This window comes from Neomonachus schauinslandi, chromosome 6, assembly GCF_002201575.2.
Source record: "Neomonachus schauinslandi chromosome 6, ASM220157v2, whole genome shotgun sequence".
Lineage (NCBI taxonomy): Eukaryota > Metazoa > Chordata > Mammalia > Carnivora > Phocidae > Neomonachus > Neomonachus schauinslandi.
Genome location: NC_058408.1, coordinates 107495601 through 107510797, shown reverse-complemented (window position 1 = coordinate 107510797; position 15197 = coordinate 107495601). Strand labels below are relative to the sequence as shown.

Below are 15197 nucleotides of genomic sequence, written 5' to 3'. Positions count from 1 at the left end.
TGCCCACTCGACCTCCTGGTCACGGGGCAGCACCAACCAGCACAGTAGTCTGGACGCCTCCATTTGCTCACCTCTTCCCTCCGACAGGGATGCGAGAGTCTGGCCCGGGCCCGTCTGGCCTCAGAAACCAGCCAGGTAGGGGACCGCGACCCAGCAGCTCCCGGCCCCACCCTCAGCACAGCACTTCCACAGAAGTCCCCTCCAAGGAGGGAGTATGAATGCAATCCCGGGTACCAGGGACACCCCTGGGCACAGGGCACACAGCAGGCCTGAACACAGCCTGGGCCACGCCGCTGGCTGCAGGGAGCCGAGCTCCTTCCTTCAGGCCTCCGCGTCCTCAACTAAAACTGATCCTTAGCATCCCTGGAGCTGAGGGACCCAGCTGGCAGCATCGAACGACTCATTCCAAATACAGATCTCGGGCCTCTCCCCTCTGCAGGTTCTGAGAAGTAGGTGTGGGGTGGGGCCCAGAATCTGCATTTTTGACAAACTCCCCGGTGATTCTGACATGCCCAACGTACCCGTTATCAGCCTGGGCACCAAGGGCTGCGGTCCCTCTAGGGTTCCTGCAAAGGCAGAAGGACCCTGCTGGCTGCAGCCCAGCACGCAGACCAGGCCTAGGGTCGGGATGGCTCGTGGCAGGCAACTAACTAAAGGGAACCAACATTCACCCATTCATGTTGCACACATGACAAAAACCCCAAAGTTCTGGGGTTTTCTCCAACTACAGATGACTAGCTTCATGCATATAGAAAAATAAACTTTTTTTAACCTAAAGCTCAGGCAAGTTTATCACAGAAAACAGTCAACTTGGCCAGAAATGCCCTAGAAGGCGGAAAAATGTTCTAAATGGTAGAAACCCTGTTCCTTTTTATGGACGAGACAATCCTGCTTCTTAGAATTGTCAAACACAGCCTCCTCTTCTTCGTGGTTCCTAGAGAAGCCTGGCAGGTGGATGGCCGTACCCTCTGTGGAACTGGACCCCAGAGACTGGGGAAGGCTGCTCAGGCACAGTACCCCAAAGTTTAGGAGTCCTAGAGAGTACTCCTTGGGCATCACTTAACCTAACCATGGTAAAGCTCTCTCTCAAAAGCTTTGAAGCAGTAAACAAAGCCAGACTCCCTTCTTCCTCCACAGAGAAACCAGCTAATTAGCACGTCTGTCTGTTTTCCAGAGTACTGGCAACCTCATCCCTGCCCCCTGCTTGGGGCCTTTGGGAAATGATTACCCTGAGGTGATGTGGAGACTCTCGACCTGGAGATCCCTGTTCTTCAGTTCTGACCGGTAAACCGTGGAGAACACAGAAAGGCCACAGGAACTCCATGGGCACGCAGGCTCTGGAGGGGGGAATTCTCCACAGGGCACCTGGCCTCCCTCACCTTAGGTTTCACCCTCTTTCACGTGGCCCCAAAGACCTCGCCCCACAAAGACACACAACCACCCAGGTAAAACTGCTTTCACAGACGTCAGGGTCCAAACCCAGACCCAGAGAATCTCAACAACCAAGACATACACTCCCAGCCCTTACTTCCTGGTAACTCAGACATTTGGAACTACACTAGCCAGGTCCACACCGGGGAAGGACCAGAAACACCCTAAGCATCCACAACACAGTGTACCACACTCAGACGTGTCCCCTGTACACCTGCCATGCACAGCCCAGAGCATTCACACGGGGCATCACACCATTTCTGTTGAACCAAGATAACCCTCTGCGGCCGAGGGGTGGCAATGTCCCAATGACACCATTTCCCCATCCCACATGAGGAAACTGTTGAGGGGAAACAGTTCAGTCTTTTTTCACCCACTTGTTTATTCCCCCCCATGGGATGATAAGGCACTCAACTAACCATGGGGTGGGGAGAGCTAGCCCCCTTCCCCGCCCGCCCCTTCCCGTGGACCTGAGGAGCAGGGAGGAAAAGCTGCCTCTCACCCTCGCACGGGTCTCTATCCTGCTGGCCAGAGGGTGGAGAAGCAGATCCTGAACTTCAATATCACCGAAAGAGCCTGTCTCCACAGGGGCGCATCCCAGGGTATAAACTAGAGCAAGTAATGAGGTAATGGGAAGGTTTGTTTGGACCCCAGCCTAAGCCACACCCTCTAACACAAGGTCCTCGGGACCCCATTTGGAGGAGAACAAAGCCAGCGCTGAGCTCCCAAGGTCTGGCTCAGTGGCCTCACTGACTCAGTGAAGGAAAAAGGACTGATGGGTACACCTGAGCCTCCAACCTGAGGGTCACCCACACCAACAAAGAACCCCAAGAAGTGGACAAACGCACCGTGCTCACTAGAACCCAGATCTGACTCAACATTCAGCCGAAACAACTCCAAAGTGACTGTGCTCCCTGAGAGCTCACCTTACTTGCTCAACCCAGTCACATCAGAGGAAGGCAGAACTTAGCTCTCCACCAACTAAGGAATTCAACGAAAACCAAGGCCATTTAGGGGCACCTGCTGGCTCAGTAGGTAGAGCAGGCAACTTTTGGTCTCAGGGCTGCAGGTTTGAGCCCCATGTTGGGTGTAGAAATTACTTAAAAATAAAATCTTTAAAAAAGCAAACAAAAAAAACCCCATCAAGACCATCTACCTTAAAATATACACAAAGAATCTTATTTAAACAAAATAACAAAATATCCTAAAAGATGGCTAAACTTTTCACAAGTACTAATTAACATTGCAACAGAGAAGGATCGCCAAAAGCTGTTCTGTAGCTTTCGTATTCTGTGGAAATACATAGAAAACAATCATCAGAAAAATTTAATTCTAAGTCCTGAAACTGTCTCAGTTCCAGAACTTATTAAAACAGAAGAAAGCATTTACAGGGCAAATAGACATGTTGTTTGTCAAAACATCAACTTCTCAAAACAAGGGGGAAGGTTAGAGTCATGTCATAGTGTTGAGAGAGCTGGCTAGCAGTCTGAGAGCTAACTAATAAGCCAAAATAAATCTAAATATTTAAGGTTGCAAGCACACACACACAACACAACAGAGCATTTCAGGACGTCCCTTTCTTTGACCCAACAGGAAAAAATACAAAGTATAAAAATATCAATGTGAAACAGATAAATAGTTTTCAAATTCCCATATAATTAAAAGTAACTAACATAAAAAGAAATACAAATGATGTTTTCAGCAGCTGCAGCAGTTATGACAAAGGGTAAAAATCTACAATACATAAAAATCCATGCTTAAAAGACTCCAGTGTTGCAAGGACAAAGGATATGGATACTACATGAAATGGAAGGACAATATAACTAACAGATGACAAAACGTCCAACATCACTGGACGGGAAATCTAAAGACAATCCAGAGATACTATTTCATGTTACACTGTTTTTTTTCTTTTTAAATTTTATTTATTCATTTGAGACACACAGATCTATAGAGAGAGAGAGCATGAGCAGGGGGAGAAGCAGAGGGAGAGGGAGAAGCAGACTCCCCGCTGAGCCAGGAGCCCGATGTGGGGCTCGATCCCAGGACCCTGGGATCATGACCTGAGCCGAAGGCAGACGCTTAACCATCTGAGCCACCCAGGCGCCCCTCATGTTACACTGTTTAACGAAATCACCGGCAGTACTGCCTGCAAGCCCATGGTGAGGGTGGCAAGTTCATACCTTGCTGGAAGGAAAGTCAACTGTGACTACCCTTGGGTAAGCAATATGGTTACAGATATTCAAAACAAACAAACAAACAAAAATGTCATACCTTTAATCCAATAAAGTCATGACTAAGAACTTGCCTCCAGAAAATAAATCAACAGAGGAAAAGGAATATGCATTAAGTATGAAATCTGAATATCATGGTTTGCAATTACGGAACAATTTGTAAGCATGTGGTTGAAGGCCAAAACGGAATATAAAAGTATGGAAATGGTTGCATGGGGCGGTGGACTTCTAAGTGATTCTGTAAAAACATTTCCACTGCTGTGCTCACCATTACCACCGCTGCATTATAAATGCAAACTGGCCATTGCTGGGGAGAAGGGTGTGCCCACCTCAGAGGTTATTGCCCCCTCAACGTGATGACCTCTACCAGCACTGTAGACAGGGCTTGTCTACTTTGGGATAATTTCAACCTGTAAGAGTCCTTCCTTCTCCCTCTCCCTGTTTATTATTTTTGTAAGATTTTATTTATTTGAGAGAGAGAGAGAGAAAGAGTGTATGGGGGTGGGGGCAGAGGGAGAGAATCCTCAAGCAGACTCCCCACTGAGCACGGAGCGTGACATAGGGCTCGATCCCACAACCTTGAGATCATGACCTGAGCCGAAACCAGGAGTTGGACACTTAACCAACTGAGCCACCCAGACACCCCAGCTCCCCATTTATTTTTAATTTAAAAAAAAAAAAGCAGCTCATGCTCCGCTGTAAAATATTTGAACAATTCAGAAGTATGAGAAGTGAACTGGCAATGAGAAACCACTAAACACTGGTTTTCACATTTTCACCATGACCCACAGTAAGAAACACACTAACAAAATCAAGCCAGCGCCCACATACTCGCATGCGCAGCTGAGCTCATGAAACAATCCCTCCCCTTATTGCATGCTGTGCATTCTAGATTTGCTGTTTCCGTCTTTTTTTTTTTTTTTCCCCAAGATCACGCCTACACATTATCTAAGAAGCAACTGCTGTAAAAGTTGTGTTGAGAAAAAGAGCAGATCCTGGGCCAGGGCTCCCCCTCTCCAAGGGACCCTTTCAACTTCTGGCTGATCTTGATATTTATACCCCATACAATAGCTCTTAGAAATTTCTGTATATAATATGCTTGTGTTACTATTCCCTGGCTTTTCAGTTCTAGGTATTACCTACCCACTTCCTACCCTGGAAGGCAAGGATGTACCTCTCTTTACTCCCACAGAAACCACTTGTCCCCTGAAATCCCTTGCTCTTCTCCTTCCCTGTATCTCCACCCCAACTGTAGTCAAACTCCAGCAAAGGCTGGAGTGATTTTCAGAGTTTACATTATTATGGCCACTTCAGCCACCAGAGTGAGCCATATAAACCATCATTACTGTTCTTACTTTTTGTCCTCTGGAATTAATAATTCCCTTATTTTCCTATTTAATTTCCTGCAAATTTACCAACATTCAACCCCAAATTCAATGCCAGTTGTCCAAGTCTCCTCTCAGTACGTTCATTCACACCAGATGTTCTATTTCCATTTCTTCTTCAGAAGAAAACTCTCCTGGAGCTTACTGAGTTCGATCTGGACTGGTGTGCAGAATTCCCTTTACCTCAATTTGGGATACAGCCCATGAGAGATCCAGTCTTTGCTCTCCCTGATGGAGAAACCCTTCTGTGCAAAAGGCAAGGTTTTTGGACCCTGTATGTCTGAAAACACCTTTATACTACCCTCATTCTTGAACAAAAGTTTGTGTGTACAATTGGAATCAATGTCACAAAAGAATGACAAAGGTGCCACTCTACCATCTTCTATTTTCCAGCATACTGAGAAGCCGTGAAACCACTCAGATTCCTGATCTGTGTGTTCGATGTACTTCTATGTAGGCTGATCTGGCTGCCATTTGCTGGGAAATCCTAGTTGTTGGCATCATTAACTCTTTCCTCTTAGGCCAGTCAGGTTTTCCCAGTGAGGTCTCTTTTAATCTCCTCCCTGGAAGGGACGGGGCTGGCTGTTAGTACTGTAGAAGCCAGATGGAAGTAGAAGGCTGGGAAGTGAATGTGCTCTCCGTTTTTACCTCCAGGAATACCTGGAATCTCACCTTCTGGAGAAGGTTTTTCCTTCAGCAGAATAAATCTCCAACGTCCAGCTAAAGGGGAGAGGGTGTCACCAGCATCATGGAGAAAGGAATCTATGTATCTAACCACAGCAGCTACTCTCCAATAATCCTTACATTTAGCCACCTTGTATGCCCCTCTGCCCCCCAACCCCAAAATAACAATGTAGTGACACCAAGTTCTCTATTTTAAACCGGGTCACTCGTGTATCTCTTCCCGGCTGGCAAATTTTTTCTTGTTGTTTCTTCTCCCATTCTCCCTATCCTCAGAGACTGATTCCTTTTTAAAAATTCCCTTTATCTTGGGGCACCCAGGTGGCTCAGTTGGTTAAGCGGCCGACTCTTGGTTTCGGCTCAGGTCATGAATTCAGGGTCCTGGGACTGGGCCCCGTGGCGGGCTCTGCACTCAGCGGGGAGTCTGCTGGAGGATTCTCTCTCTCCCTCTGCTCCTGACCCCACGCACTTGCACTCGCTCTCTCCCTCTCTCAAGTAAATAAATCTTAAAAAAACAAATAAAAATACAAATTCCTTCTATTTAACTTCTGTGGGGTTCCATAATAAAGTAAAATTAGGTGTGTCCACTCAATCCACCAACTTACCCAGATCTCTAGGAAGACTTCAAAATATTTTTAGTTGCCATCTTTTTACAGAACAAAGTGAAAAACCAGAAAGTGTAATTTATCACCATATAAAAGAAAGGGTAAAAGAAACCTTGCAGATGTAATTAAGATGACTGATCAATTGACCTCAAAATAGTGAAATTACCAGAGTGGGTCCAAGGGAATTATGTGAGCCCTGAAAAGCAGAGCTTTCTACCAGCTGAGGGCAGAGGTAGTCAGGTTCCACGCCTGAGAAGGACGCAGTGCATTACCGCTGGATCTGAGGTACGGGAGCCACGTGCACGGAGCAGGAGTTAAGGGTGGCCCTGGCCGACAGTCAGCAAGGAAGCAGGGCCTCAGTCCTACAACAGTCAGGAACTGAATTCTGCCAACAACCGGCATGAGCTTGAAAGTAGATTATCCCCCAGAGCATCCAGAAAGGAATGCAACCCTGCCAACACCTAGATGTGGACCACGTGAAACCCTAGGCAGAGATCCCAGCTAAACTATGCTGTACCTGGACAGCACCACCCACTCATAACCTAGAACCCCCACCCCCCAAGTTACCCTTGCGGTCTCCTCTCCCACTCACTCTCCAGTCGACCATTCACCAAGATTCAACCTTTCCACATGGCCTTCAAGGCTCCCAGCACTGGACCTGGCCCAGTCACAGGCCCATCCCAGGGAAGGGCAGCCATACTCCCCAGGGAGCTGGGGGCCCTGTTGCACCTCCAGGTAGCATACCTTTAGCCCTGGACATCCCTACCACCCAAGAAGGGAGTCCTCAGAGCCCACTGGGGGCTGGGGAACATTCTCAGGCCAAAGAAACAGGCAGGCCTAAGGTGACGGGTTTAGGAAGACATAGGTGAATACGAAGGGGAAGAGGTTTCAGGGCGGGGGGGTGTTCACAAAGGCAGGCCAGAGTAGGCTGCCTCACTGCCCACAGGAATGATGTGGCCTCAGCCCCAAGGCACAGTCACCCACTGAGAGGGGAAGGGCTCAGATCCACAGGCTCTCAACTGCTCTCTGAGTCACACTCAGAGTCAGAAGTCTCTATGTCCCACTCTAGCCCATTCCCCTCACAGCCAGGGTCTGCCAGAAACAGTGTGAACTGGACATGGTGGTAGTAGCCACTCAGAGGTATCCAGAAGTTTGACTCTTCCTCAGGGGAAGACACTATAAAGCCACACAGGGGTGAGGCTGGGCCACCCTCCCTTATCACGGGGTCACCGTGCCCCTGGCACACAGGTGTGGGGAAAGGGAGGTTCCCAGTGTTCAGAGACTGGAGGCCCATGTGGAGGTCCAGGAAAGCCTAGGCTACCAGCTCTGAGCCCCAGCCCCAACCCCAATGGGCCTGGGGTTCGAAGTGCTTGGTTTCCTGTATGAAACCCTGAACTTAGCAAACACAGCATTAGGAGTTTCCACCACCAAAACCCACAACCCAAAACCTGCTGAGTCTAAGGCGCACCGGGAGGCCTCCTTGTTGATCTGGTGAGAGAGACCTTTGTCTACCTCAGTGCAGTCACCGGGAAAGAAGCAGAGGGAGGGACAGAAGTGGGTCAGAGGAGGGAAGCGGAGAGGCAAGGGCTCAGCGGGAGCAATGCTGGGCCTGGAATAGAGGTCACCTAATCCAGTGATTTTCAAACTTACTATTTTTATTACTTTGTAAGCTACAGGAGGTTTTGTTCAAAGGAACTCTGACCCAGAAACCCAGCATGAAGACAGGCAGAGCAGGTCACTCATCTCAGGTGTCTGGGAGGAAAGGGGAGGTTCCGTGAGGTGCACACCTGAAAATAATGGGCCTGGTCCAGAGGATCCCAAATTCCAAAGAACATGAGAATCACTCAAGGAGCTTTTTCCAAACTACACATGGAGACTAGTTCAATAGGACTGTGACAGACCTGGAAATTCACATTTTTAAAAGCTGTCCTTCACAGCAATTTGAAGGGACCCTTGCTGGCCAAATCTGGAAGAAATCCGAGCATCAGACTAAACAATTATAGTAATGGATTTTAACTCACTGAATAAAATAAGAATCCGCGAGTCCACTCAGATATACACAAATACATGGATAAATAAACAAATGGAGAAGAGAAAGCTCTTCTTTACAGCAGAATGCCAAATGATAAATGTAGAAGGAATTAATGGAATTAAAATATCACTGTTCAGCAACCATGACAGAAAGACCTGTCAAGAACCTTCTGTCAAGAGTCATCAGAGGGTTCTGTTTTGGTCCGTTACAACTGCTACAACAAAGTAGCACAGACCGGGTAGCTTACAAAGAACGGCAATTTATTTCTTACAGTTCGGGAGGTCCAAGATCAAGGCACCAGCATGGCCGAGCAGGGCCCTCTTCCTGGTTCAAAGCTGGTACCTTCTGCTGTGTCCCCACGTGGTGGAAGGAGCAAGGAGCTCTGTGGTGTCTTTTTTAAGGGTGCTAATCCTATTCATGAGGGCTCCACCCTCCAGACCTAAGTACCTTCCAAAGGCCAGTCAAATCGGGCACTGATTTCAATATGTGAATCTGGGGGACACAAACGTTCAGACAGTAGCAGGCTCTAAAATTAGTTGATGAAAGTTTGATGAGAAACAGCATGTTTGCATCGTCTCAAAGTATCTCCCGGTAGGACACTTATTAATTACAGAGAACATAATAGTAACTCAGCAGTGGAGAAACCCAGCAGATACCACCTTATTAACTAAGTCATTGCTGTTTCCATCATCGGTAATGAGTCAAACTAACACGGGTCCCTCCTGAGAAGACACCTCATTTCTGTGGTATTCCTGATGAAGACGCAGAACATGAATCTAATTGTAAGGAAAAATCCAAGAAATTCAAATTAAGGGAGATTCTACAAAATAACTGGCCTCAGGTCAAAAGGTAGAGCTTGTGGCCATTTTCCTTAAACAAACAAACAAACAACAACAACAACAAATGGAAATACAACCTTAGGACAAAAAGCAAGCCAGGGGCCCAGAGAGAGACCTTGAGGATGATTCATCAGGCAGTTCATCCATCGGCACCAGCAGCACCGAGACGGTGCAGGCCCACCCAGGTGAGGCAGGGCTTAGTCACCCACAGCTGCTGCCCCCCAACTTTTCAGAAAGCTGGGTGAAAGGAGGCCTGGCACCTTCCTGTCTTCCCAGCTGCTATCCCCTCCGTCGTGGAAGGTGAAGCCGGCAGTTTGCAGGATGGGGAGCCCCTGCTGCCACGGTGCATGGTGCCCGATCATCACCGCAGGCCGGTCTCTGAAACCCTAAGTGCACATGAAATGTCTACACTCCGAAGCCGGTTGTACACAAGATGTAGAGGATCTGGGCCCAGTTCACAGTGACATTTTCAATGGGGACAAGACCCCAGGAGGCCAACACGCTGCCGAGTCTAGACCTCAGGAGGATCTAACTGGGCCCTCTGTCCACTCTGAAATTCTCAACTAAGGGCCTGGGGCCCGGGCTCCCTCGAGTGAAGATGATGTGCGGAGCAATCCATCAGTGTGCAAACTCGCTAGGCCAGTCCCTCCCCGTGCAAAGGCTTTTGTTGTGGAAGACAAACACCTCCAACTTGCTCCTGCATGTCCGGACCCCTGCTGCATGCAAGGCGCCCAGAAAGAGGCTGTGGAGGCCAAGCACTCACAGCGAGACCGGTGCCTGACTCAGGGGGCTGGGGACACACTTCCTTCTACGAAATCCGGCATCAGGAAGGTGCTGAAGGGCAGGATCCTGCACAGGAAGGAAGGAGGAGGCGGGAAGCCGGTCAGGAAATGGCTCTACAGAGATGATGCTTTAAATGTGAACGAGATAAGTGCTCCACATCGAAGACAGTCACCAACTTGCCCTGAGATGGGGACACCACACTGCAGCGCAACACAGACCAACCATCTCACTCACCCCCAAGACTCTCCAAGGCCATTAGCAGCACAGTCCCCGGTGTGTGCCCCGCTCAGGGCCGGGCCCTGCCAACAGTATCACAACACGCCCGCGTGGCTGCCCCCGCAGAGCTGACACAGCTGGGGCCCCACCCACCACGGATTTTCCAGATAATGAGTGGGCCCACTCGTGGGGAGGTATCAACTCTGCTCCAATGACTGAGTCTTTGCCACCGTTGGGGGGCGCCGCTCCAGTAAGTGCAAGGATTTGACCTGCATGTCTCCTGTAGACCTGAAATGTTCTCTTTGTAGTTTGCCCCGCCCCCACCGGCTCGCCCCCAACACACACACACACACACACACACACACAAACTACGTAAGAGAACTGACAATTACATACATTGACTCCTTTTCCTCCAATTTTCCATGCCTGAAATGCATAAAGATTATAGTTGTAAAATGTTAAAAATCCCTGTACCCAACACTGCACGGTCTGCTACAATATCCTGTGTTTTAAGACAACCAACCCACTTCACTCCAAGAACAGCACTGGGAGCACCCCGGAATCCTGCTCCAGGGCGGGAGCTCTCCAAGGCCAGGGCAGAACCTGGCTTCTGGCCTCTTCCCAGCAATGCAAACAGCCTGGTGCGGGGCGGGGCGGGGAGGTCACAGAGCAAAGAAAACAAAACAAACTTACTAAACAAGCTAAGAAAAATGAAGCCTGCTGGAAAAAAATAAATAGAACTGTGTGCACTGAAAACATAAAGGGAAAAGGAATGGGGGGAGAGTAGATTTTTAAAAAAAAATGCAAATCAATGGTGGGACACTGCTGAAAAAGGCTGAGAGGGGTCTGTCACGGGATTAGCAGCTCAGCCCCTAAACAGAATCCCAGCAGGCCAGCCCCCCCCTCCCTGCAGCTGTGCAGGGAGCCAGGTCTCCTCCAGCCTGGCAGACTCAGGCCCACGAACCCCCATCAGAATGCAGGAGGTGGGCAAGCGATCCTACTGATATCAGGGGAGCCGTATCAAACTTTTTTCTGCTCCAAAAATAAATGTATAGTCCCCTCTCTGAATGATTTATTTGAACTTCAACATACCATACACCATAACATCTTTCTATAGAATGGTTTGTGTTTCTATGAGAAAACATTTACAACCTGATTCTGATCCTGTCGTCCAGCTGGGACAGATGGGGCGGGGCGAGTGGTACCAGATGGCTGAGGGAGGCTGCCTGCCGCCCTTTCACAAAGGAGGGCTCCCATTGCGCCCCAGAGATGACCTCGCCAGCAGGCTTGGGGGAGGTGCCCGCGGCTGCCGGCCGAGGGGGCTTTCTGGTTCCCAGCCCCACCTCCCAGACGCCCCCAGCACCCAGGGAGAGCTGTTGGGAACTGCACACCCGAAGGGACAGGGGCTGCCAGAGCTCCAGACCTGTTGGAAGTCGACAACTTTCAGGAGGGCAAGAGGGCGAGGTCTGCAAAACCACAAAACAGACTAAGGAAGGTGCTAGAGCAACAGGTGGGCGGAACAAAGGTGTCGGAGCCAGGGCTTCTCAAACTTGAAAGTGTATGCAAATCACCTGGGAATTTTGTGAAACTGTCAACGCTGCAGCTCAACAAGCTCTGCCCGGTGTTGCCAATGCTGCCCTGAGACAGGCCTGAGAGCGGAGCAGACCTGAGATGCCTAACAGAAAAGCCACCACCATTAGGGCAAGTCCTGGGAGGAAAGGCCACCACCCACCTTGACTGTGACCAGACTGACCCAGGATGTAATCCGCTTTCCGGGAGCTGTGCTATAGTTTTGGACTTCGTTCGGTATTTCAGTGCATCCCACTGGATCCTTACAGGTTTTTTTTTTTTTTTTTAAGATTTTATTTATTTATTTGAGAGAGAGAGAATGAGAGAGAGCATGAGAGGGGGGAGGGTCAGAGGGAGAAGCAGACTCCCCGCCGAGCAGGGAGCCCGATGCGGGACTCGATCCAGGGACTCCAGGATCATGACCTGAGCCGAAGGCAGTCGCTTAACCAACTGAGCCACCCAGGCGCCCTCTTACAGGTTATTTTTATTCCCATTTCACAGCTGTGGAAGCTTCTCTAACCCAGTGACTGGAGAAGTGGGACTCCCTGCCTCTTGGGCATCTTCCAAGAAGGCCTGCTGTGAGGTCTGGCAGAAACACACAGCCCAGAGCAGTGACACAGAGGCCAACCCCGTGAGGCAGACAATGGGAGGAAAGCCACTGGGCCAGCAGGCTCAGGAGGCCCAGGGGATGGCGGCTGGGTGGGGAAAGGCAGATAAAGGGCCAGAAACCAACCCTAAACGGGCACCAGCAAAAGGATGGGGTGTTTTGCCTTCTGGAATCTACAACCCAACATGGAGACAAAATTTAAACCTAGCCCCCTCCCCCTGCAGGAACAGGAGAGGGGATATTTAGGTACAGAGGGTGTCTCTATGTCCATGTTTTGTCTTTACTTTTAACAGCCGGGCCTCACTTTAAGGGAAGGTAAAATGCAGAGCTTTACTTTCCTCCCCTGACCCCATGATTCAAAGAGGGAATGCTGCCTTTCGAAGAGAAGAGTTACTCACTCGCACCACACCCAGCCCCCGAGAACTGACAGTATAGGTGTTAGGCCTCGGGGGTGGGTGAGTTTCCATGTGAAAAACATCTGTGGAGGTGACCCTCACCACCACCTCTCAGGAACCTAAGGAAGAGATACCTTCTGCTAATCCCATCTGATAACATTTCTTCCCCCAAAATCCTGAGTTAGCAAGAGGGCTTTCAAGGTAGTGACCAACCGTTTTTGAGTTGGAGTCAAAGAACTCAGAGTCACAGCTAAAATGTTTCTGAAGTTCATCTCTGCAATGCTGCCATTTTCCAGAGACCAGCGCCCATGGAAATGAATTGCCACGGTCACGTGGAAAGAGCCAGTGGCAGAGCTGGGACTCAACCCGAGCCTTCCACCTCCGTCTGCTTTCTCCGAAAGAGCCAGTGGCAGAACTGGGACTCAACCCGAGCCTTCTACCTCCGTCTGCTTTCTCCAGAGCACCGTGCTGCCGCAATCATGACCTTGCCCGACCCTGTCTGGGTCCAACTACCGTAAAAGCACCACCTGTGTTTCAGTGCACTTGAAAGTAAACTTAGCTCTTTTTGCCGCGTCTTGGACATTTGCTGAAATGATGCCACTCCAAAGTACAACCCCATCCAGGGCTGGAACTCATTTCCTAATTTGTGAGACCTGGCTAATGAGGAGGGGCGTGGAATCTGCCACCCCAAAATCTGCCTCTCTGGCATAAGGATTATCTTGACCTGGTTATTTTTTTAAAAACAGCAGGCAGGGGAGAAGCTCTGAAAACCAAGGAGAAGTTACTGAAGGGAAATTTACACTGACAAGGGAAGTCTCCACTTGTAAGGGTGTCTCCTCTCAGTACCAGGAAGACTAGGGTGACACTAAATCATAAACTCTTATCAATGGAGACAGAGCCCAACTTAAATCTGCATAACAACCTAACCCCGCCTCCTGGTCTTCCCTCCCAGCCCCAGTCATCTTTCTTGTGTCTTTAGCTGAAGAACATATTTAAGGTGATGGCTTGGGCCACTTCAGGGAGTTCCTCAAGTTCTCCTGGATCTCGCTCATGGATGCAGGAGGTGTACCTGTTACTAAACTTCTGTTTTTCTCCTGTTCATCTGTCTTTTACTACAGGAGCTCTCAGCCAAGAACCCAGAAGGGCAGAGGGAAAATTATTTTTCCTCCCCTCAGTGAGGCAGGCTGATCTCAAAGATGGATGGATTTTGGAAGGATAACATAAAATGGAAACACAATAAAAATAGTGAGTTACTAGTCCTCATGCAAAACAACTCTACTTCAAAGGCAGGTGACTATTACAGATTCTGGCTGCGTTTAGAAAGCAAAGCAAGAGACTTTTCTGGTTTGGGGCGGGCTCAACTCCAGAAAAAGGTACCCGGGAGTAGCCCTCAGCTCTGCCTGCAATCCCACCTGTGGGTAAAATCAGGCGCCCCAGGAGGAAGCTCATTATGCCCACCAAAGACTGGGGGAGGTGAGACACAAGGGCAGGGGATGGGTCCCCTCAGTTGGGAGAAAAATTCCCACAACCATAGACCAAAATAAAAAGAAACTTTCTCAACCACCCCTGCCACTAAATGCCAAGAGATCCTCCACGGACTTCATCACCGACTTCATGCAGGAGGGCCGGGAGGTAAAGGAAGACCACACTGGGTGCCTGGGAGTAGCTTTTTCTGTCAAAGACCAGGAGGCTAGCGCTCCCAAGGGGCTGTGTGTTCTCTCTCTCACCCCCTCAGTGGCCACAAACAGGTGGGACCTCTTCAGGTCCCCACTGTACAAGTCGCCACGATTCTGATCCAGTAAGAGGGGGAGACCGCCTCTAATCAAAGAGAGATCTCGGCACCCCTGGGGAGATGGCGGGACAGCTGGGAGAACGGAGTGCAGCCCGGGGACTGCCTGCCTCTGGCTCAGTGGGAAGATTCATGTCCTAAGGGCTTCCGCTGGTGCTGTACAGTTGCCGCCCGCTGCCTGCCCAGCCTGCCGCCCGCCTGTGATTCAAGAGTGCGGACACGGCAGAACAAAGGAAAATGGCCGGGGCTCAGGCAGCGTGGAGGCTACGGGCCAACCCGCCAGCAAGCAGGCTGTTCTGCAGTGAGCGCGCCAGGCAGGAACGGGGGACACTGGGCTGAGCACCGAGGTGCAAAGCAAAGTGGAGCCTGCGAGACTGACAGCATCCCAGGCACACACCTGGACGCCACCCAAGGCCACAGCTGGCCCAGGAGAGCTCAGGCTGAACCCAGTCCCAGAGGTGGCAGGCAGGTGGCTGACAGGACAGGCACTCCCACTCCTTGCCCAGCTGCTCTGAACTCTTGGGCGGGGGGGGGGGGGGGGGGGGGGCCCCCCCCGGCGCCGGGGGGGAGGGGGGGGGGGGGGGGCGGCCCCCGGGAGAAAAAACAAAAAAAGAAAGGCCCCCCCCAACCC

The 15197-nt window shown here is 50.2% G+C and overlaps 1 protein-coding gene across 2 annotated transcripts in view; it reads right to left on the bottom strand.

The window, feature by feature from the left end:
- Window positions 1-15197, bottom strand: part of TSPAN14 (tetraspanin 14) — a 53551-nt gene that overhangs the window by 27476 nt on the left and 10878 nt on the right. The gene's annotated exons all lie outside the window — the stretch shown is intronic.